The sequence below is a fragment of the Emydura macquarii genome, unplaced genomic scaffold (genome assembly GCF_026122565.2).
Source record: "Emydura macquarii macquarii isolate MOO-44397 ecotype Brisbane River unplaced genomic scaffold, CSIRO-AGI_Emac_v2 contig_2676, whole genome shotgun sequence".
Classification (NCBI taxonomy): Eukaryota; Metazoa; Chordata; order Testudines; family Chelidae; genus Emydura; species Emydura macquarii.
In genome coordinates this window covers 8,949,433-8,973,967 of record NW_027132813.1, presented here as the reverse complement: position 1 = coordinate 8,973,967, position 24,535 = coordinate 8,949,433, and the positions used below count along the sequence as shown (strand labels likewise).

General features: G+C 40.2%; 1 protein-coding gene across 8 annotated transcripts in view; it reads right to left on the bottom strand.

The window, feature by feature from the left end:
• CDC42BPA (CDC42 binding protein kinase alpha) overlaps positions 1–24,535 on the bottom strand; it is a 333,741-nt gene that overhangs the window by 163,771 nt on the left and 145,435 nt on the right. Inside the window, exon 1 of one of the 8 annotated variants that reach the window (XM_067564838.1) lies at positions 1,589–1,840. The exons of the other annotated variants lie outside the window; for them this stretch is intronic. The gene's annotated coding sequence lies outside the window, so the exon portion shown is untranslated. Of the gene's footprint in view, positions 1–1,588; positions 1,841–24,535 lie in introns of those variants that run through there. 8 annotated transcript variants of the gene reach the window in all.

Here is a 24,535-nt window from a genome sequence, read left to right as displayed (position 1 = left end):
TCAATACCTCAGAGGTAACCCTAATTATTTTTAAAAGTTGTATGTTCATTTTTATATACAGAGAAAATACTGTACAATAGATTAGTATCTTTGACAAACAAACAATGTTGAGCACCATGTCAAAATGGAGCAAAAGAATGTGTATGCAGCTAAGCCATTATAAATGAAACAGAATCTCAAAGCCACTGAGGAGCCCCTATAGTTTGCCAAACCAGCTCAAACACTCTTTCCTTTCTTGTTGCTATGCTATTATTGGGAAAGTCTAGTCCACAGACTCAATCAACCACTTTTTGACCCTTTCAACTCGCTTCTTAAACCATTTGCCCTTCTCCCTGTCTGCCTAAGACCTTGCTGACTTTTTCAATTAAAAAGCTGGTAAGATCTGATAGGAACTCCCTTCACTTCCTCCTATTTTCCTTCCCCCTATTTCCTTCCTCCTACTTGATTCAGCCATTCTACTTGCTCTAATTCAGGCCATGCTTCACATTCTTCAAAGGAAACATAACACCAATAACATGTTATCCAGAATTCACCCATTTGATTCAACACTTCAGAGAATTATGGCTTTTAAGTTACAGTCCCATGCCACAGTGTGGATTCCAAAACACTAGAATTAATAAGCTGAGCTTCTTTATCAGCTCAACTCTCAAGGACTTAAAGAGAATCAGATGATTGCCATATAATGGAATCTGTACATGATTCTTTAGCATTGACACTGGAAGTGGGAACCCAGTATAGGAGACTAGGGAAAAAACAAACAAAAATGAATTAATTTACACTAATGAGTAATGAAGAGTTTAGCTAACAGCCAAAATATACTTTGGGTGTGTAGAAAGTCCGTCTTATCCGGCCGGGTCGCTGCAGCCCTTCCTCGGGACCTTCCGGGGAGGTCACAATGCCTTCCCAAATGGGGAACAATTAGCTCTTGTGTGCGGGTCTTAGTCCTGGCCCTCGGGCAGGGTGGGCAATCCCGTGGTCTCTAGCCTTCCAAGCCCCCGGCGGGGTGAGGCACGTCAGCAGTCTATTGCCTCGGGCCCAGAGGCCGGTTGAGACCAGCAAGCAGTTTAGTGCCCTGACCCCTTGGCAGGGTGGGCAAACAAGTAGTCTGTGGCCCCAGCCTTTAGGCAGGGTGGGCCAGCAAGTAGTCTATCACCCTGGCCCTTAGGCAGGGTGGGCAAACCAGCAGTCTAGTGCCCCGACCCTTAGGCATGGCGGGTGAACAAGCAGTTCAATGGCCCGGCCCTCAGGCAGGGCGAGCGAGCAAGTAGTTCAAGGGCCCGGCCATTAGGCAGGGCGGGCGAGCAAACAGTCTAATGCCCCGGCCCTTAGGCAGGGCGAGGCAGGCAGTGGATTCACTATCGGTAGCGGCTGGGAAGAGTACGCTCTCCTGGGGTGACTAGGGAAGGGGGGAGGGGGACGCAGGCCCACCCGTCTCCACTGCGTCCCAGCCCAGGGCCCTAGCAGCGGCAAGGGGCTTTGCTGCTGAGTCGGCGGGGCTCCCGCCACAACACGCCAACGGGGCTTGCCCCTGTCTCAGCCGCTGACTATGGCTGTCCCTGGGCCACTTCCTCCCCGTATCCCCAGGTACCTGTCTTGTCAGGGTCCTCGGGGTCGCTGGGGTACTCGGTCCATGGTAGGCCCGCCAGTCCCTCCTCGTCCACCAGTGGCAAGGCGGGGAGCTCCTCTGCGGGGGGGCAGCTCCTCCAGGTCACAGGGCTCCGGGGATGCTTTGGCATCAGGCAGTTCTTCCAGGTCCTGCCCAGCCTCTGGGGGCTCAGCGGCAGGCAACTCTTCCAGATCTCGTCCGGCCTCAGGGGTATCTCCCATCTGGGTTGCTCGGGGGCTCTGGTCCAGTCCTGAGGGTCGGGTGATTCAGACCAGTCGCTGGGGCCTGCTGGCCAGATCCAGCCACCGGGGCCGGGAGGCCCTACTCAGTCCTTGGGCCCAGGTCAGTCAGAGAACTGTTGGGATCTCGGCTCTGGGAGGCGAGCAGCCCTGGCATCGTCTCGGCTCTAATCCAGCCTAGGCCTCAGCCGGCGATGGTAGTCTCCTCCCTACTGAGCTCCAGGGCCTGTCTTTTATACTGCCCCTTCCTGTAGAGACTCCGCCCCACTGTTGCTGATTGGGCTGGCCAGGTGGTCCTATCACTGCCCGGCCTTTTGGTTGCTGGGCAGACTGGCCTGCTGGCCCTAACACAGCCCGGCCTTTCTGTTGCCAGGCAGACTTGCCTGCTGGGTCTGTTTTGGCCCAGCTGGGTCGCTGCGGCCCTTCCTCAGGTCCAGACTCTGGGGGAGGTCACAGCGCCATCCTACAGGGTGTATTCATGATAGATATAATTACAAGATAAAAAAGCATGTTGCTTTAAGTGAGTGAGCTCTAGATGACAGTTATTTGTAGGTTGCTGAAATGTGTTCTCTTGGCTCATTTGCAGTTTTACTTGCAAAATGACTGACTAAAAATATTACCCCAACTAGCCTGACAGGGACCAAAAATAAATATTATACTATTAAGTTGTGTTGGAATGTTAACTATTGTTCAGATTCCATTCTGGTTACTGAGACCTTAAGTAGACAGATTAACAACTCTACAACCACTACCCTGCAGCATATTCTAAAGATTAAAAAATTAAAGTCTGCTAAGTAAGGCTAATTCATGTCAAAGCATTTAGATTTCTATGGTGCTATGAGTTATTGGCTGGTAAAGGAGTATAGGGCATAAGCGCCTTAAGAATGTCATGTACATCTGTGGGTACCATCTGTCAAAGAAATCCTGAAAGAAGAGGCTAAAGAGGAATCCAGAATATGCTCAGCTGTTATGAAGTAAAGTGCTACCTGCTACTACAATCTCAATATATACTCTAAGGTAGACAAATGATGCCTTCTGTTTCAATTTTCATTTAATATAGGTTTTGCATACTTTTATGCTCTGTATTTCAGGACTATCTTACAGGTCCTCTCTCTCTCTCTTTTTTTAGTAGTTTACATTTAACACAGTACTGAACTGTATTTGCCTTTTTTTTTTTGGCTCTGTTACTGCCTGATTGCATACTTCTGGTTCCAAATGAGGTGTGTGGTTGACCGGTCAGTTTGTAACTCTAGTGTTCATAACTCTGAGGTTCTACTGTACATAAAAGATTATTGGAGGAAGAAGAAAAATTGTTCTCTTTAACCTCTGAGGATTGAACAAAAAGAATGGGCTTAAATTGCAGTAAGGGTGGCTTAAGTTGGACATTACGAAAAACTTTCCAACTGTCTGGGTAGTTAAGGACTGGAATAAATTGCCTAAGGAGGTTGTGGAATTTCTGTCATTAGAGATTTTTAAGAGCAGATTAGGCAAACACCTGTTCGGGATGGTTTAGATAATACTTAGTATTGGCTTGAGTGCAGGGGACTGACCTAGAAGACCTCTCGAGGTCCCTTCCAGTCCTATGATTCTATATTCACCACTGTTTCTCTATATTTCATAAACTACTTTGTTAAAATAATTTCCAAGATTCTAAATCTACTGTGTGATATTTTCATTTATCTCCCCATCATCTTTCTGAAAATTTTTCATACTAGAATTTTCACGTCCATTCCCAACTCTGAGCCCTAGGCTATCCAAATCACTGCCTGAAAGGTTCATCCAAAGTGTATTTTAAATGCTCTAATTAAATAGTCTCTAAGGCAGTCAATATTCACTGAGAATTTTGTCATCTCTAGGTAAAGGAAAATGAGAGAAGGTAAACAAGAAAGTGGTGAAAAATAATCTATTTCTTTGTTGCCAGTTTCGGATTTATAATCCAAGCCTAATCATGTAGATCACAAATCTATGATACTTGGAATGTTATACATATAATCTCTTGCAAGTTCTACAATACTTACCTATTTTTAAATCACTCGTAATGATCTTTGCTAAGAAAACCAAAAACAGTTAAAAAAATCACTCAAGTATATAAAATCACTAGATATAAACACATTGCCTTTCAAATCATTTGAAACAATGTTACCTAATGTGTGTGTAGGTTAAAGGAGAACCTCTGTGAGCTATGAAGCAGACACACTCATTATCCATTTGAACTCTCAAAGTATCAAAACAACCAAGGAAGAAGTCACTCAGTGTATGTCTACACTGCTGTGGTGGCAGGCTTTGATGCAGCAGCATCGATTGAGCGGTTCTGTGTAGTTGATTGGAGAGTGCTCTCCGGTCCCCTAAAGGCGGAAGACAGGTATCGACTGGAGGCTGCTGTGAAGATGCTGTGGTACGTCAACGTAAGTACATCGACGGGAGATACGCAAGCTATGTTACATAGCTTGCCTATCTTCCGTGAACCACTGCCGCCAGTATAAACCAGCCCTCAGAAGATGTGATGCAATTCTCCAGACAAAGTCCAGGAGCAGAGAAAGATATAGGAAATATATTACTCATGGGGACCCCTCTTTCCCTGTCTCTTGATCCCTCTAGATCAGTAGTTCTCAAATGGTGTTCCGCGGAACCCTAGGGTTCCGTGGGCTGAGCCAAAGGGTTCCGCGAAGAAAGTATACCGCGCCGCCGAATGTCAATAAAATCTGGTGCCACCGAGCAGCTGTTTGCACGCTGCCGATCAGATGATGGGGCTGCCGAACAGCCGCTCGCGGCCGCCGATCAGCTGCTTGCGCGCCACCGAACAGCTGATGGGGCCGCCAAAAACGGCCCTAAAAGCACGCCGCCGAAACAAGCAAAGACCGCGCCGCTGAAAAGAGGAAGATTTCCTTGACTTTTCGGCGGACGGTATGTCATGGTCGGGCAAGGGTTCCGAGGGTATGTCATGGTCGTGCAAGGGTTCCGTGGGTGGAAAGAAATTGAGAAACACTGCTCTAGATAGTTTAACAGAGGCAAAAAGTAAAAAGGGTGCATTTTTCAACTGAACTTGTTTAAGGTGATTGTAAAGCTTAGGCCAGCTAAAAAGACTGAGCTAACAAAACTGAAAAGCGCACCCTTTTTGCCCATCCAGACAGACCTATCAGCATGAATCAGCAGAAATAACTGCCATTGTGTACAATTCTAACACTAAATGTTAGGGTGTTTCAGCACAGAAGTCCTGTATTCCTAGTTCAGGGTCCTAGAACCTTCTGCCCTGTTACAAAACTCTACTTTTGCAAGAAGAGACATTAAGTGACCATAAGGCATTAGGAATTTGATTTCACCTTTCATCAATTACAATAAAAACTAAAAAAAACCTGAACAACAAGGTGAAGTTTAAAAAAAAAGCAAAAAAAAAAAAGGCACTTCCTGTACTATATTCTTACAGGCCAGTTCCATGCTCCAGTGGTATTTCTACAATAAACACACAGTCACTAACAGTGCCTAGTGCACCATCATTAAAAACAGGAGGCAAAGAACTTAAACTACCGGGGACCTATGAAAAGAACGGGTAAACGTTTTAAATTCCTCATGCTCTGAAAGTCATTCAGACATGATTTCACCTAAGATTTCACCCACAGTCCATTTTACTAAAGATGTTTGTGCTTTACATTCACAATTCATCTCTAAGCAATCTTTCCACGTGGTCATGAATATTTACAAGTCTAAGCACAAAATCTACTAGCTCACGTTTTACTATAATGATGATTATAAGGGGAAAATATACCCATCAAAAATACCTGCTTACCCTGGACAAGTAAAATTGTGCAAGGCGGTCTTTACGAAACAGGTGAAAGGAGATATTATAAAAAGAGGAACAAATAGTTTAAGAACCAATTACCTGAAATTACAAACAAGTAACAACTATAAGATGATGATTTCTTGAGTCTTTAAAATCCTGAAAAACACAAAACATGTGATGATAGACTTGTGGAAAAGTACTAATTAAGTATCCTAGGTGTAGAAGGTATTTTGGGTAGAATTTTCAAAAGCACCTAAGTGACTTAAAAGCATAAGTCCCATTGACTGTCAAGTCACTTGAGTGCTTTTTAAAACCCTGTGAAAGAAAAAATACTGAGAAGTTAAAAAAATCTAAGAAAAGGATTAATACGTCGTCGATTTGAATGGTTTTAGTCAGATACCAGTGTTATGAATGTGATATAAAAATGAGAGAGATAGAGAGAAAATATGAGAGAGGTGGCCCCTCTACTGTTCAGTACTACTGAATAGAGACTGTATTGAATGAGTACTCACTGATATTTTAAAAGCAAAAATAGATATTTAAAAATCCAATTTATGAACATTAAAAATGACAAAAGAATTAAATATTCAAAAAGACAAGAATGTTGGTTTTTTTCCTATTCAAGTAACAGATCACTCTTAGGATCAAGTTGCTATTTTCAGAATCACTTAGCCTATTGTTAATCTCATTGTCATTTTCATGTTTAAGTAGAATTACTTGTCTACTACATTTCTAACGACAGAGATGCACAGAAAGTATCCGTAGTGAAACAGCAGTATGTAATGCTGAAGTAGGTGTATTTCTGAACTATTATAACCATAATTTTAGATAGTGTTGACACATTTGCTTTTATAGGGTTAAGTGATTTTTTAAAATCAATTATCACCTGATGGATTATTGGATTTGCCATTATTCACTGGCTGGGATTTGAACATTGCTCTCCCCTTCTCTCTAAAAATTAAACTCAGAAGTATCTTTTGCAGTGCTGGGAGGAAGGAACAATTCTCAAGCCTCAACCAGTGAACAACCCATATTATAAGTACAAAGACAAGAAAAGCTAATTAAAATCAAAGTTCACCCCCAGGCCACATATATTGTCTTAGCAGAGCTCTAGACAAGTGTCTAGAGGACCCTTAGAATTTCAATAATTATGAATTCAATACTCTTAAAAACTTCACTCCTGTTTTTAAGGTATGGAGACAAAAATCATACTCAGCGCCTCCGACTCAGCCCCAGTCATGATACATGCTGTTTCCATTTTTCAGAATTCACTACCAGCCAAATGGATGCCAGTAGGTTATTGCTTTTTAAAAATAAAAATGCTTCTCACAGTTCTTGTACTATCAATCCAGTAATCAGAATATTTGGTGGAGACAATGAGTAAGTGAGAAAACATTTCCTTTAGGCCAGACATAATACTTATTTTTATAAGTTTAAAGAAAAATACACATTTTCCTATTAAACATTGTCTTGAATTCATCTAAAATTATTATTTCCTCTTTAAAGGTGGACTAGCTGAATATTTAGAAAACAGATGATGGCTGTTGTCAATATGTCACATACATAGGAACAATTAGATATCTGCTTTCATTAACTAAACAAAACCGCACAGATTAGTTTCTCTAAAATGCTTGTATGGATTATCTCCCTTCTTCTAAAGTGTCAATGGATCTGAAGCTAGAGACTACAGCAGGACAGTAGCAGGAAAGTGTGGTCTGGCATTTCAGGGAAGAACTCTTTTACAGTGATCTGTATACAAAAAAGTGAATACCACAGAAATACCTATATTCTGGTCTGAATTACAACTGTAGTCAATGGGTTTATATGGTACGTAAAATCATGTGTCAGATTCACCTACTGGATCAAATTCAGTTCAGGAATTAAGATGTGCCACTAATGGGAGATGCACCTGCTTATGGCAATGTTGAATTTGACCTGAACACTTAAAAAATACATTGACTTAACATTAAACATGAAACCCTCCTTTGACACTATTTCAGTTAGCTACGCTGCAGAAGGTTATAAAAGAAGCCTTATAAAAACGGACTTTGTTTTTCCTTTTATAAAATTGAATGGACCTCTTTAAAAATTAAAAGCGGAAATTTAGGGGAGGAAAAAACTCCAAAAATTCTCAATTAAATTAATTTTGTTATAGATTTTATTTTGAGAGCCAGAAAAATTATAGTGCTAAATGGCAACTGCTATTTATTTTCTGCACTCTTGTGATAAACATTGTACAGGGGGAAGGAACAGCTTTCAACAAAACAAATAATAACAAGTATTTGCCAGTTGTTGAATTCTTTTGAGCTAATCATGTTTCTTCCCTAATCAGTACTCTGTTCTCTATTTGCCTGCTGTCTGTCTACTGTCAGCTTTCAAGCCTTCTCATAAATCTAATTTAAGTGACTGGCTCTGACCTTCTCTGAAGTAGCACATGGCAACTGATATACCCAGAGCTCTTATATTTAATCTATTATGCAAATGTAATTACAAACCCTGATAAAATGAATGATTACTGACGAAATTTGAGTATAAGACAAAACAAAGGTCACGCAATCAGATGTTTAACCTAAGAATTCCCATTTATGGTAAAAAACAAACAGTAGAAACCCTTATTACACATAAGCCTGCAGCATAAACAATATACTGATAGTAACACATTATTTCAGAATAGGTATTTTACCTATTTCATTTTTACTCTAAATGCACACCGTTGGTCCTCACTCACTTCAATGCTTTAAAAATTTTGTACCATTTTCTCTAGAAACACATATGGTTTTTATTTTCTACTCAAAAGATCAGAAAATGTTTATTAGTTATTCTTATTATTCCTAAAATTCCAAGAGATGCTGTATCAAGTGGTTGCAATGGAGAGCCAGCTAAACCAAACACAGATATATCAGCAAAATTAAGATATATTACACACATGGCAAACAACTGAAAAATAAAATAAAAGGTTTTAAGTTCAGTGAGACTGTGAAGGAAAGCTGCTTGGCTTTAGGAGGGTTTCACTGGTAACAAAACCACAGAATTAAACCAGGATTAGCCCAAATTTTCCAGTATGTTCCCGGAATCATCTTTATCCTGGCTTGATGACCTTCTGGTTTTCTATGGTAGTAAACATTCGTTCTGTGCCTTTTGACAGATTTCATCAATCACTCCGAAGCACAGCAGACTTGGGGCTTCTGAGTGCTAAAGCACTGTTGGGACTTTTAACATGAGAGTTAGGCAAGTTACTTTACATAAATCAAATAGAACAACATTAGGGAGTAACATATCCAAAAGTTGTGCAGAGTTTCAGTGAAGGGAACTCCTACTGATTTGAATGGCAGACGTGTGGCCAAAACCTTGTACATTGCTTTTTAACATATAGGGGTCAGTATTGGCAGTCAATAAAAGGATAGATATTCCAAGTTAAAGCTGAAACTCCAGGCTTTTACAGCACACTCTTTGTAATACATATCTGGACACTGCAATGATGCTGATCTTACATTAGTTTCACCATAATAATACCACCAAAAAAAAAAAGTGCTAGGTTCCTGCAGATTGGAAAGAAGACAGAAATAAACATACCTGTGTGTATACTTCATAATTCTGGGAGGTACTGAGATAGAAAGGCGATAGCACCGTATAAGAAGAATAGATACAGAGACAGACGGATATACTGCTTTTCATATATGTGGATCCCAACATGCTCTACAAATGTTACTATCCAATTTACAACCTATGGAGGGAATTCTGGCTGATAACATGCACACAGAAAAATGAGAGAACAGAAAAAATTTGGATATATTGATTCTGCCTCCCAAGAAAACTGCAAAGAGACTGCTCTGCAAGTGCTCCGTGACTGACATAATGGAAGGGGCACAGCGATCACTAGAGTAGGTATGGTTCTGTTTACTCATTGTGGTTGCCCAGACTAAGCAACAGCCTACTACATGTAAAGCTCTCTCTTCCCCACCTCCATTCCAATCCCATGCAAATTATTCTTCCTTGGAGGAATTAAGCATGTGAAGGGGTTGTGCACAAATCTTATTTTAGGCCAGATAAAGGGGCAAATTTAGGCTACTTTTGCAGCTTCCATATATGCCCAAGACCTGAGCTTTTGAGGGATTTTTGGTGTTGTGGAAGAAGTTTATGTCACCTGTACTTGTTCCATATGGTGCTTGGATAAAAACCAGGCCAGAATTAACACCTCAACTCTTATGCTAATTGCTATGAGACTTGATTTTCACAAGTGGTTAGGAAAACAAAACTGCAGGGATTTCAGAACAATGCTATGTTTGAGCTACAGTTGTGACACACAATAGGATGAGCAAAAGGTTAAATGTCAGCCTGGAGTTTCAGCCTTACTTCCAGGTTTTCTTGTTTCTGCATATAATGTTCATTGTTACTATGAACTGTTTTTTGTGGTTTAATTTTCTACTGTTTTATTTATAATAGTAATAAAAGGAAAAACAAATTGCTTGTGTAAGTGAGCTGTTGTATTGGCTTATTCAGACCTATTATGTTCATTAGTGTAAATAAGCATTCAGACTATTTTAAAGTTCTGGATCATTTACTCCCTAGAGTATAATGATCTCTTTAGAACATTATAGCATATATCATGTCAGTATTGATACATATGAACACTGAAAATTATTTTACAAACTTTTCTATAAGATTTTGGTCCAGGTCTGCAGATGGTGTAAATCAGAGAAACTATGCTAATTTATACCAGCTGTGGATCAGGCCTCTTGTCATGGCAAGCAGTTGACCGTATTTACTATTATTTTTATCTGCACATTAAAAAATCTCCGAAATAGCTAAGAACTGGAAGATTTAGGGAACAGTGGAATAGAGGCTAGAGGTCCTGATTCTCATTTATACCAATCTAGCAGTGTAAAAGGGCCTTAAAATGGGTATAAATGTTCTTTAGGGTTTCATCCTTAGAGGCAGTCCGTTCACTGTAGACCTGAAGAACACTGGCAAAAAGTTTATGCTGACATTTATGCTGTATCAGACTTCCATTGTCAGACACCTTTAAAGTGCACTAAATTCACTCAAAATATATACAAATTAATAAGAGTCAATCAGCAAGTTCATTAAACATTTAGAGTTCTGCTTTTGATTGTAGAAAATTTTGGTGCTTCAGGTTAGCCCAGTGTCAGAGAGGTTTCAAATCAATTTACTCTTTGCATGGCAAAGACATTATAATTTGTCTATTTATTTTACATATAATTACACATACACAAACATATATACACACACACACTTATGCACATACATACAAATATGCTTACCTATGTGCATATTATGTGCAAACAAACACCCCTTTATTAAATGTAACATACCACAGAAGTATGAAAAAGAAAAATGATCCTGTGAAAACTATTTCACTTTTTATGAATAATTATATATTCCTTGAAGCAGAGACTTGAACTGGGGTCATCCACCTTCCAGGTAAATACCCCAACCAATGGGCTATAAAGTCAGTCTCTTTCTCACACCCAATTAATATTTAATTATTTATACAAAGTTGCACTGATACACCTTACTGTAATTTGAAACCAGAGTAAGCCACTTCACTTCAGTGTCTCTACATATGGGATTTGCACAAGTGCAGCTATTCGGTGAACAAAAAACCATCTAACTGTGTATACTAGCCCTGAGCCAGAGGACTGATTGTTTTGCTAGCCATAATCAGATTTTATTAAAAAATTCTTAATAGAAGTTCTGGTTCTTAGAAAGTTTATTTGATATTGAATGATCCATAAAGATGGATGTAAACAAACAGGCCCAAAACAAATTATATCTGTGATGTATAAACACAGTTTGAGTGGGTTCTGGAAGTTGGAAAGTATAACCAGACTTTGAAAAATTCTCCGTGACTCTCCTGCTAGTTTTTTATTAACAGGAGGTTAACTTTAAAGGTGCCTCCTATTATACACCCATTTCAATGGTCAACTCCAAAACACACTGTATATGTGCTGAAAACCCCCCTCTCCTTCCTTCCACATGGTAATGGAAACAACTTTCTTGAGTCCATAGCCTGATTTAGAGCAACTGCTAAGAGTCTGTATTTATCAAAGAAAACTTTAAAAACAGTGCTCTATCATTTCTGTTGTTGTTCTAATCCCACCCCCAGCATACCATTTCACAATATCAGAGTGGCATGTCACATAAGCAAAGATCTTTTCTGACCACAAAGCCTGCACCACAATGTTCTGCTAATAAATAAAACAAGTAGAGATTCACAGATGTTTTACAGAATAAAATATTGATTTTTATTAAGCTTAAATGGAAGCCAGAAGTATATTGAAAAGTCTATTCAAGGCAGTATGCCTTCTGTATAAAAGTCATTAGGACAAATTCAATCTGCAAGGGGGGAAAAAACTTTGCTCACCTCACTGGAATTACACACATTCTTAACTTGGTCCATAAAATAGTTCTTTTTTTAGCTGGATTCTTCTCCTTTGTTGTTGTTTTTCCCCAGCCTTTACTTTTAATTGACTGGGTTTGAAAAATCACCATGTTATTGGCAATAAAATCAAAGTGTCCTGCTGTTCAGGAAATACTAAAAGATCCCCCAAAATTTTCTTTATTAACTGCTGAACAGCATAAACATCACTGCACTTGAGTCAATAAAAACCTTTGATATAACTTTTTGGAAAAAGCTACACTGAACCCAGTCAGAAAGCTTCACTTCTCAAACGAAGTATGATCTTATAAAAACATTTGTCTTCATGTGCAATATTCTAATTTACATAATTTGAAATTATCTGTTTTTCCAGTCTAACAAATTAAAAGGTACTAACATTCTGTCATTAGAGAAAAAGGACATTATGCAGGATCTTTTGAGGATGTAATGCAGGGAAATGCTTACTACTGTTTGGATTTCTCCAATTCTGTTCTGACCATTTGCACTGACAACTCTCTGTCTCCACTTTTAGCAATCAGATTCTTTTGCTTCATAGTCTCCATATGAAATTCTCTAGAAAGATACAAGGAGGAAACCTTTCAACTTATTTAGCCTACTGCAGAGAAAAGGAAGCAGGAGGATTTCCTATTAGTGGATTTGAGAACAGTAATCTAAAACACAATTAAAAAACAAAATTTCTGCTCATTAGATCTGCCAGTCAGAGTTGATGGGCTCTAGATCAAAATGTCCTCACAAACATTGATTGAGAGGGATGCCACCAATAGCAAGGAACTAGGTACAGTAACAGACTATTTGACTTACCACATCAAGTACTCACTGGCATCCTGTCTTATGGTAATGCAGTGATCCCTCAGGGTCAGGCACAGAGGGAGGCCACCGTGTCCCTGCATCAGGCAACAAACAGTCAATTTGTAATCTACAGCTCTGCCGGGGGCAAAGCCAGGAACAGGCTTTTGCCTAGACCTCCTGGCTAGTCAGCCAGCAGACAAACAGTCCAGGCCTTGGCCCTCTGGGCATGGCTAGCAAGCAGTTCAGGAGCTCTGGCCTTGTAGCAGAGCAGAGCTATATAACAGTCAGGCCTCCTGGCCTAGTGTGAAGTGGCTGCCACTGCAGGGTATACTGTGATTGACAGCTCCTCTTGCTCCTCTCCAGGGTTAGTCTCCTCCAGGGGCAGAGAGCGGCAGAACGCAGGTTGGGGAGCGGGCTGGAGGCATCCCTTCCTTCCCTGGCTCCCTCCAAACTGAATTGCCTGGCCCACCTTTTCTGTTTCTTGTCATGCCCTTTGCTTCTGGTGGCAGGGGAGGGGAAGGGGTGACCCAGCTCCACCCACCGAGGGAGTGTAGTGGTCCCTCAGGCTCGGAGTGAGGCCACCCTGCCTCACTACAGATAACATACCAATGTTTTACCATCACAGGTAGTATGCCTCCTCATAATGTTGAGAAACAGAAAGGATCTTGAAAGAGGGATTTAAAGAACTGCAAGGATGTGAGGTGAATGAGGCTTGGGAGACAGACCCAAGAGTAATAAGTAGCATGAAAAAAGGTACAGTGTCCAGAAAAGGAGAAGAAAAAGAAAGCACTAAGGAGAGAGAACTGAGAATAACAAAAGACACTGGGAGATGTAGAAGTTGGAAACAAGAACAGAGATATACAAAAACAGCTGTGCAGAAACATGAAGATAAAGACAAGGATCTTGAACTTAATAATGGGAGAACAAATCACTGAAGGAATTGATGGAAGCAGGTGAATTCTAAGAACAAGATGCCATCCTAGGTCAATAGATAATGAATCAGTTAGCAGCCAGGAGAAAATCATGCACCACAGAACCACACTTAGCACGGCTCAGAGTGTGGAAACACGGAAGAACTATTATGGTCCTACTTAGTTGCTACTGACTTTGGAAACTAAAGCAAGTAGCAAATAGAAGGAAGAGAACATATGTCCAGGCCTGAGAGTATCAGAAAAGAAATAAAGTAAAAGGGTAGTTTGGCTCATAAAATTCCTATCTATAATGAGAATATTTTGTCTTTATCTGGAAGAACAGATGATATGATATTGTGAAGACCTGAGTTTGAGTATCTTGGTAATTTAATAGTCCTCACACTAGAATGGTAATATTTCTAATGAGGAAAGTTTATTTGAAAAACAAAAAACAACAACAGCAAAGGATTTTTCATAGTCCAAGAATGAAGAACAGCCCTCAGACTCAAATTAGATGTACCTCTTGAGAGCTCTATCCTACTCAGCCACTAATAAACCGTGCTATAACTGTTATTACGTGGAAGTCAAGTTTAGTTTTTTATATAGTTCAATTCAGTGGAAGTTCCGTGCAGGTATCAGTGGGTAGAACTGGCTCTTAAGTCTGGAGCTTGGAATTCTACAGTCAGGGCACAGGACTAACGAAGAAAAATACTTCCTGGCTATATCTTTCATCTTCACCCAGGGCAGTGTTCTTCATCCTTTTTTTTTTTTTTTTTTTTTTTAAAACAAAGAAACCATGTTAAAACGCATCCTTAAATGGGAATATATTTCCATATTGCCTGACATAGAAATACATTTGCTGCCCCTTGCAAGCCGCTTTATACAGGAGACTTGCCAAATCTATCAGCAGTGAGAAAGGGACCACGTAAAAATAATAATAATAATAATAAAAAAAAAGGGTGAAATATGTCTTTTACCTGAACACTTCTTAGCTTGCTATGGGTTTAGAACCACCCAGTCCAAGTGGTTGGTAAGGTTATGAGGGACAGACTCATCAGAACATATAAAGTAAGGGAGATCTTGCTTTGTCAGCCTCCCACACCTTGGCCACATTATGATCAAGTATCTTCTCTAAAAGCTGTGTGTTAGAAGATGAAGGAAAAGAATTTTAATATTTAAGCACATCTTGAGGGTTCTGTGGACAACTGGATTTCTTTTTCTTCCAGATGCACCAATTCACGGCAATTCCTGTGATTTGTAAAAGGCCTTGTTTAATAAAAAACGGCTCTCTCAAGTACCACATATCAGTGTGGAATAAGCAATACTTTGTTATGTGACTAGTGCCTCCAGTTTTGAGTTTCTTCTGGCTAAGGTTACAGCCACTAGAAATGCAACCCTGAGCAACACAGAATATAATTGTTTCAATGGGTATTTAGTAAAAGCATAAAATTAGGTGACGGCCCCATAATGGATAGCTGAAGGCTGAAGAAGTAGAGACAATGCTCTAAGAAATCTTTTGATGTCTGGATGAGACTAGGTCTGGTCTGGCACAGACGCAGCTGGACAATTAAAAGTACCAGACTTGGGAATTTTGGAGTATTTCCACCCCACTCAAACTCCTAAGGAAATCCTGGCAGCAACAGCCAGCAGTGCCAGCAAATCTGTATCAAGACAGCATTAACTTGGACTGATTTGAAACCTCCCTGAAGGGGGGACTCTGAGAGAAGCTGCCGACATCTGAAGCCAAGGGGCCTGGAGGAAATATGGAAGGCCAGAGACTGTGGAAATGTACTTGATTTCCTGCCCTTCTCAATGGAAGAATGAGGAGGAAACTCAGACTCAGACTCACAGTGTTTCTTTACCTCTACAAAGGAATAACCTATGTATGGGAGCATTATGTTCATGACTAAAATAAATACCAGTCCTATATTTGTCAATGTAAAATTAAATCTTACAACAATTCAAAGCAATACAGTTTCACTAGACTACCAAAGTAATTATGTTATTTTTTCCTTTGCAGCCCTGCCAGTTTCCTTCACTCTCAGCAGTCTTGGTAAGTACATCTTTTCATGTGTTTTGGACATTATGTCTATTGCAGAGTCTGGTAAATATACTTAAAATATGCAGTTGTATTCTTTTAAAGCCACAATTATGGTTCATTTTAGCAAAAGCCATCACATTTGGCTCACACTTGTGTTGACTCAACTCAGACACTCCACTCAATGCTGCTAACTCTTTAGATGTGTCCTGCACTCCAAAATTTGCCACTTAAGCAAACTAATGAACAAGAAATACCGGACACACCCAGAAGACAATAAACTCCTGACCCAGCATGTCAAAAAATGGATATACTTGCATCAAAATTTATAGTTGAGAAATAAAGGGCATCTTGTGAATGATCTTGAATCCTAAACTCTCTGCTAGCTGAAAGGAAATATTTCAGGGATATCCATAGTAGGATTTTTACTGAAGACAAAATGGGATCTGCCTGCTAAAAGCAAGGCAGAGGCAATCACAATTGGAGAGGAGAAAGTACTTTCATTCTTTTAACAGATTTATTCTTACATTGTCTCTTTCAGAAAGGATGTCAGCTCTGCAGAGAATTCAACTGCTCCATTTTAAGAGCTCTCTAATACAGTCCAGCTAAAAATTAAATTTCAGAAGGAGGAGGAGTGGTGGAAGAGGGGGATCTGGTATATTTCTGGTTTTAAAATGTCAAAATACATTCCAGACAAAATACAGGAACAACTTTTAGGAGTCCAGAAATAAAATAAGATTGAACAGGGTTGTAGGTGTATTTGTTCAAAGCATTCAGGAGCTATATGTGTTTATCATTTGCATATTTAATCTCTTCATCTGTAAGAATCAGAAAAAATTATGAATAGCTAGAACTTAAGAGCTCACATCACATTCTTAGCTGCACTTCTGTAAAATTAACCAAAAATGACACATTTAATAATCTTTCAAAAATATTTTCTTAATAAGGATGTAAATGAGGATTTGTCTTTCATCACAAAGAAAAATGTCCAATTTATGTGGGCACATGCCAGTATGTGGATATTATTATGTTTATAATTACTTTGTGATAATCTGGATGATCATGAGATTGGGAGTTGAATATTCCCAAATTTTAATACTGGCTCTAACATTCAGATTGATACATTCCAAGGCCAGAAAAGATCATTGCTATCATCTATTCTGACCTTCTGTATAACACAGGCCAGAGAATTTCCCCAAAATAATCCTTGAGCACAGTTTTTAGAAAAACATCCAATGTTGATTTAAAAATGTCAACGATGAAGAGTCCACCATGACTTGGTAAATTGTTCCAATGGTTGATTACCCTCACAGTCAAAAATGTATGCCTTATTTCCAGTCTGAATTTGACTAGATGCATCTTCCAGTCACTGAATTATGTTATATCTTTCTCTGCTAGACTGAAAAACTCATTGTCAAGTATTCATTCCCCATATAGGTACCTATAGACTGTAATCAAGTCACCTCTTTACCTTCTCTTTGTTAAACTAAATAGATTGAGCTCCTTGAGTCTGTCACTGTAAGGTATGTTTTCTAACCTTTTAATTTTTCTCCTGGCTCTTCTCTGAACCCTCTCCAATTTATCATCATTCCTTTTGAACTGAGGACATCAGAACTGGACACACTATTCCAGCAGCAGTCTCACCAATGCCAAATACAGAAGTAAAATAACCCCGCTACTCCTACTGCAGATTCTTCTGTTTATGCATCCAAGGATCTCATTAGCCGTTTGGCCACAGCATCACATTTGAAGCTCATGTTCAGCTGATCATCTGCCGCAACTCCCTAATCTTTTTCAGAGTCACTCCTTCAGAGGATAAAATTTCCCATTCTATAAGTATGGTCTATATTCTTTGTTTCTAGATGTACCACATTTACATTTAGCTGTATTAAAATGCAAATTTTTGCTTGCGCCCAGCTTACCAAGAGATCCAGATTGCTCTGCCTCAGGGACCTGTTCTCTTCATTATTCACTACTCAGCCAATTTTCGTATCATCTGCAAACTTTATCAGTGATGATTTTATGTTTTCTTCCACGTTATTGGTAAAAATGCTAGCTAACATAGGGCCAAAAACCACTCCCTATGGAACCCTTCTGTAACTCGATAATGACTCCCCATTTACATTTTGAGACTGATCAGTTAGGCAGTTTTTAATCCATTTAATGTGTGCCATGAGTCATTGTGTGGTCTTGAGCCTCTAAGAGACACAGCCCAGAAAGAGGTGAGAGCTATGGTGGATTTAAACCACCTTTGTAGCCTCCTGATGTAGGGCTGCTCTGGGAGCTGAAGAGGCTTCTGGTATAATTTAGACAATCCTGGAGGCCTAAATTAATGGCAGTCTCTTAAGCTTCTCCATGGACCACAATGCTACCTGCAATCTGCCAGGGCTTTTTAGGGCCATTTTACCTGATATAAAGAGGCTGGAGTGGAGGTGAGAATTTCTGCCTCCATTTCCCTCATACATAAAATGGGGCGAATACTTATCCACCTACGTCATACGGATGTAGTGAGGATTAATTAATTCATGACTGTAACAATGCTTTGAACATGTAAAAAAATATATAAATGTTAAGTATTGTAAAGACAATAGCATAGAACTTATCTAGTACGGAGCCCCACTGACTTCACTGTACCCATGAGCAGTCATTTGCTGGACTGGGTTCTAGGTCAGTAACAGGTACACAAGGCATAAATGCCATGTGTCTCAAAACATTGCTGTACATATTCTTAGGCAAAAAGAAATGAGTATTTGTTAACTATGTGAAAAATTAAGTTAGAACAGAAAGTTAGACCTGAACTTTCATTTATTCTTTGTGAATGTATTTCTTCCTTTCCCCATTTAGCCTTTTCTGTGGTCAGATAAGATTAAACAAGGTCCAGGTGTACATATATCTGATATAATCCCCCAAACAAAATTGCTTTCAGCTTTCCTCCCACAGACTCTTCTTCCAAACCTAGCCCTTTTGTCTTCCCCAGACAGAGGCTATGTCTACACTGACAGCAGCAAATTTGCCACTGTCAGATCGATTTATCCAGTTCAATTGAGCAGAAGTGAAGACCTGCTCAATCGATCCAGAAATCGATTTAGTAAAATCACCTCTGAAAAAAGAGTACAGATATGCATTTCCTGTCGGCACAGTGTAGTGGAGACGGTGCACAGTAGAAAATTTAGGAAGTCGATGTAAGTTACACAAGTTACTCTACATAGCTTGCATAACTCCCGTTGACTGTCGCTGAATTTGCTCGTAAGTGTAGACTAGGCCAGATTCTCACATTTTCTGGCAGTCCTGCCTAATCCAATGTCCCTGACACTTACTTTCTACCAGCTACAAGGCTTTACTCATCTTCCTCCTACTCTTGTGTCCTCGATCTTCATGCCAAGGGAGAGAGAACTCAACACACTCCAGTAGGCTGTTGGTTGGCGCCGCCTAACTGTACACCAAATTGCCTTCTACTCTGACCCTTCCTTACTGCCATGTATGGAATCCCTATGACCATGAGACTGATATCCCTAGGATCTGACACAATTTATTCGAGAACGTTGGTTTTTTTACATATTATTAAAACCAACTACAAGAACAAGAATAGAAACCTTTTCCAATAGTTGTCAAAACATGTCACTGCAGTCACCTATCTGCCACACATGGATGTGTGTCATGAAAAGGACACCATGACTTGTGACAATGCTAAATGTGAATGGAACAGAAAAGACTGGCTACTTACCTTGTATGGTATCTGGAGTGTGTGATGTCTCAGTGTATTCCATTTAAGGTGCCCATGTGTTCCATGTGCTTCAGACCAGAAGATTTTTCATTAGCAGTGTCCATTGGTCCATCACTGTATCCTTCTCCTCCTCATGCTCTGAATCAAGAGTATAAGGGGCAGTGCGGACTGACCACCTCTTCAGTTCCTTCTCTGCCACAAATAACCTTAGGATAAGGATCCAAAGCAGAAGGGAAGGAGGGAAGGCAGTGGAATACACGTAGGAACTACACATCTCAAAGTACTCCAGATAAGTAACCCGTCTTTCTTCTTTGAGTGATGGCCTTATATGTACTCCACTCTAGGTGCGTCAGAAGCAGTATTCATTGAGGAAAAAGGTGCAAGGGACCCGCTGTACCACTGACAAAAGGACCACTCTGCCAAAGGAGGCATCTGCTGTAGAACCTATTCCAGGGTGTAATGTCTAACTAAAGGTATGCACACAACCTCCTGTTGCTACACTACAGATCTCCAGAAGACGTAGCTTGGGCTATCAAAGTAGCTTGGGCTCTACTCAATTGGGATCTCACACCTTGTTGGGTTGGGGTCACTGTCAATTCATAGCAAAGCAGAATGCAGCCCAAAATACACTTAGAAAGTGTCCATGTTTGCAAAGGAGAAAAATAGTTTATGGGATTTTCTATAGGGTTTTGTCCTCTGCAGGAAGAAGGTCAAGGTTCGTTGGACATTCAGAGAGGAAGACCTTCAGACCTCTCTGCTGGCATGGGGTTTCGGGTAGAAGACAAGAAAGTGGATGACTTGGTTCAGATGGAATTCCAAGATCACTTTCCAAATGAACTACGATGTAACCTTAGGGAAACATTATCCCTATGGAGTACTGTATACAGACAGTCTGCCATAAGCTCTCAGTTCTCCTATGCTTCTGGCTGAAGTGACTGCAACCAGAAAAACAAATTCATAGATAGATGAACAAAGGAACATGAGACCAAAAGCATAACTGGGGAATTAATTAATGCAGATAGGATTAGACTGAGATCCCATACTGAAGTTGGTTTCAACACCAGAAGACAATTTCTGACCAGATCCTTCACAAATTTTACTGTAATCAAGCGGGTAAAGATTGTACAGTAATCTCCTAGGAGAGTGAAAGGTACTAATAGCTGCCAAGTACATTCATAAGGAGCTGAGGGACAATCCTTACATTTTCAGAGAGAGGAAGTACACCAGTATAGTTGGAATCTCAGAATCCTCTGAGGGCAACTGATAATGCTGACACCATATAGAGAATCTCTTTCATTTTATTATATAGTACTTCCTTATATTATCTTTTCTGCCACCAACAAGCATGATTTTTCTAAGTTTATTGTCCATCCAAATACCAAACTGCCAGATGGACGGATGCGGGGCTGAGATGAAGGACCTTGCCTCTGTCATGGATTAAGAGCTCTGGAAAAAGCTGAATGTGGAGGCATGGACACGTGGCCATCTGGAGGATGAGTCACTTTGTCTTGTCTGATCTTCCTCAGAACTCATATTAAGATAGGGATGGATAGAAAAACATACATTCCTGGTTCCAACCATCAGACTAGATATACATCCTCTCTGGAGTTGTGGCCCAGGGCCACTTGGGAACAGTTCGCTGAGCATTTCTTGCTCTTGTGAGATGCAAAGAGATTCCTCGTCAGGAATCCTCTTGTTGAAAGATGCTGCACACTCCTGAGTGGTGTAGTTCCCCCTTATGGTCCTTGGAGAAATATCTACTGAGGCTCTCAGTCAGAGCGTTCTGCATTTTTGGTAGGTGCACCACCCAGAGGATGATAAGGTGGTGGAGGCATCAATTCCAGACATGGACAAAGCTTGTGCACAGAAGGATGGATCTTGCTCCTCCCTGCTTATTGATGTAATAGACTATTTTCATGTTTTCTGACATGACTTGAATGTGAAAGTTCCAGGTAAACAACAGGAACCGTTTGCAAACCTTGGGTTCTGCACATAGTACTAATAGGTTTGTGTGTAACATGGTCTCATGCAGCGTCAAGTACATTGTGCTATGTGTTCATCTCAATGGGTTCCACATCCTAGTAGGGAGGTATCTGCAATATATTTTGCAAGGATGGGTGGGTAAGTGGGATGGGAGAATGAAAGGACCCATCCCTATATTTTCCCGCCACGTAAGTGAGGTCAAGACTCTGTGGGAGAGAAGACCAATGTGTCCAGACTATGCTTGCTTGGTGCACAGAATGTTCACAACCAGGCCAGTAGACTCCAGCCCTGCGTGGGACTATTCTTTAATACTGCTCCCACCTTCTCCTGCTATTATGGCAGCGGGTCTTGCGGGACCCATGGGATCCCAGTCCCAATGCAGGGATCTTTTCTTGTCCCATGCAGGGCTCTACTATAGATATTATAGATGGAGCCTCACAAAACGATGTCACCTATGTACGTGAGACCGTGTGGCATAGGGGGATCAGAGGGGGCTCACTCGAGGCTGAGTGATGAGTTCCATCACAGCCTGCAACTAGTCTTGAGGTAGGTATACCTAGGCTGTGACTGAACCCAAGGTTGCCCCAATTAAGTCTATAGTCTTCGCGGGAACAAAAATTGACTTTTCTCATTTACCTCTAGACCTAATGATTGTATGAGTCAGAGCAGCAACAGAGCTGTCACCTGAACTTCTTGGTATGACTTTCCTGTGAGCAGTCAGTCTTCCAGGTAAGGGAATACTGAAGTGTCCTGATGATGCAGACATTCCATCACAACCTTTGTGAACACTCAGTATACAAAATAGTCTAGGTCAATTATAAAACACAGGAACCTGCTGTGATCAGGGTAGATAGCTACATGGAAATAAGAGTCTTTCAAATAATTCTCGCTGAATAGTTTATTTCCCTTGAAGAGCAGATTCTCCATGAGTGATTGGACTTCCCATGCAAGCTGGCATCCACTCACTCCTTTGTTTCATCAGTATTGAGAACATTCTTGTCATTTCTGTGGTTGACAATCCTGGGGCACTTTTGGATCTTGGTGCTGAGGAACCAGTACCATGTTTCTGACACAACGCATACCATGGCACAGAGTCTCAACAACTTAGAATGGGTCAGGGAAGAAGTCCTCTTCTTAGATGAGGACGTAAGAAGGGGATTTCTCATATTTGTCTTTGTGAGAGTGCTTACTTTTATCCTCCGCAGGTCTGCCTTGTTTACTGCTAGAGTCCTTAAACTCTGCTCTCCGAAGTCTGGTAGCCAAAGCCAACATGCTTGAAGGGGCACTTCTCGTTGCCTCTGCCTGATGTACCTCTGGTGGAATACACGCAGGGACCGTCACTCAAAGAAGGTGGTGTTACTGAAGTGTGTGCACAGTACATCCGCACACAAGACTCTTCTTTTAAAATGTCAGAAGATTTTCTCCTAGGCACATGGCCCTCATTCTCTAAAACTCAAAATTAACAGTATTCTGGAACAACATTAACTGATATCAGAAGTTCCATAAATGTACAAGGCCCCTACCAATAATTCTAGGTCATAAGGAAAAACAGTATCACAGGAATTTCATAGGTACAAAAGGAAAGTTCTTAGATATATAAAAAGAGCATATTATGCTTGAACTTTTAGAATTATAATAAAATCCGTTTTATTTCCTTTTCTGACAACTGCCTTTTAAAATGTCCATCAGTGTCTCATATTAGATAACTGCCTGTAGTGCTGTACTCAGTAGATACAGCACACTGCAAGAGTTGAAAAAGACCGAAAAAAGGAAATAAGATCTTTTGATGTTGCTTTTTTAAAACAAAAAGTAAAAAAAAATTAAGAATTGTAAAATGGAATTAAAAATGTGAGCCCAAGCCTGCAAGGTTGTGATTTCTCTGAGCTCTCTTTGAAGAGATGGAGCACTCACCTTGTACAATCAAGCCCCCTGTTTTATATTAAAAACCGCAGACTTTTGCATGAAGTGGCTAGCTAGAGAACTCTGCTCTAAAATACTTTTTAAGTACAAAAAAAGAAATATGAACAAAGCTTTGATTTCAATATTTCTACCTTGCTGAGAATCCTCAATTCTCTTTGGAGTCATTGGGAGTTGAGGACCCTTAGCACCCCACAAAACTTGATCAATACCTCATAGCATCAGCCCCGATGTGGTCAATGAAATGAAAGATATGAGCTAAGTATTCAGGCTCTGATTCAGAAAAGCATCCTTATTCAGGAAGGATACTTAACTGAACACTTAAAGTTAAGCAAGTTGCAATGCTTTCCTACAGTAGGGCCTCAGGATGAAATCCACCTCTGTAAGATGGAGACTTCATAAGATATTGCTTTGAAAAAGCACAAAACAAACTCCAGGTGGGTATCATGCAGATTAAGTTTAGAAGTACCAATTGGAAGTTGATGGATGTCAGTGACAACTTCATAACTGAATGACCTTTAATTGAGACTTTAGCAAAAACAATGTTGATCTAATATGTCAGGAGCATACAAAACACAGTAGACTTCCCCCCCCCCCCTAAAGATGTGCTTGCTACAAATAATAGCCATCTATTTTTATGTAGCTTGTCTAGCCTAAATCTCCTTGGGATAAAGTCTATATACAAATTTGTTGGTGACACATAAAACATTCCTACATAAGATCTAGCTTTATTTACCTTTGAAATTTGTAATTATAGAAGAGGGACCAAACAATGCAAAATGTTTAGTCTTGGGCCCAAATGCTGAATTTCTGTTCAGCAATCTTAAGTGTTGAAAGTTCAGAAATTCTGTACGTCTATAAGGTATTGTCTCTCTCTAAAGAATGGCTTAGTTGTCAGTAATGTTTACGTAGTATAGCCCTTTCAGGATTTAAAGTGTTTCATAAATATTAACTAATTCATCATCAACAGTCCTGTACAGTCTTCTTCAGTGTTATCATATTTACTTCTCAGAAAAATAAGCTTATCGACAGAGAGTTTAAGTTACTCATTCATTCACACTGCAAGTCATTAGACGAACTCAAACCAGAACCCAAAACTAGTCCTCTTCTCTCCTCTCATCACTAAGCA